Below are 661 nucleotides of genomic sequence, written 5' to 3'. Positions count from 1 at the left end.
AGCAATAGAATGTTTGTCCTAAACATTCAAAATGACATTGCACGATGCCTCAAGATGTGCTACAAGGAGGAATCTTGGCTTTGGCTTCTTCGATTTGGGCATCTCAACTTTGGAGGTTTAGAGCTACTTTCCAAGAAAGAAATGGTGAAAGGATTACCTTGCATCAATCATCCAAATCAAGTGTGTGAAGGTTGCTTACTTGGATAGCAATTCAAGATGAGTTTTCCAAAGGAGTCGGAGACAAAAGCAAGAAAGCCGTCCAGACGAAAAGCGGAGCAAACTAGATGATAAAAGTGAGAAGTACATCTTCACTGGGTATGACGCTAACTCCAAAGGCTACAAGCTCTACAATCCTGAAACAAAGAAAACAATCATTAGTAGGAATGTCATCTTTGATGAAGAAGGAGAATGGGATTGGAGATCAAATAATGAAGACTACAACTTCTTTCCATCCTTTGAAGAAGAGAATGAGGTGCAACCAAGAGAAGAGCCAGCTACACCACCAACTTCACCAACAACAAGTTTTCAAGGAGATGAAAGCTCAAGTGAAAGGATTCCATGTTTTAGAAGTCTACAAGACATCTACGAGGTAACCGAAAATCAAGACAATCTTACTCTATTTTGTCTATTTGCGGATTGCGAGCCTATGAACTTTGAAGAA

This window comes from Brassica oleracea, chromosome C7 (assembly GCF_000695525.1).
Source record: "Brassica oleracea var. oleracea cultivar TO1000 chromosome C7, BOL, whole genome shotgun sequence".
NCBI lineage: Eukaryota > Viridiplantae > Streptophyta > Magnoliopsida > Brassicales > Brassicaceae > Brassica > Brassica oleracea.
This window is presented reverse-complemented; position numbering follows the sequence as displayed.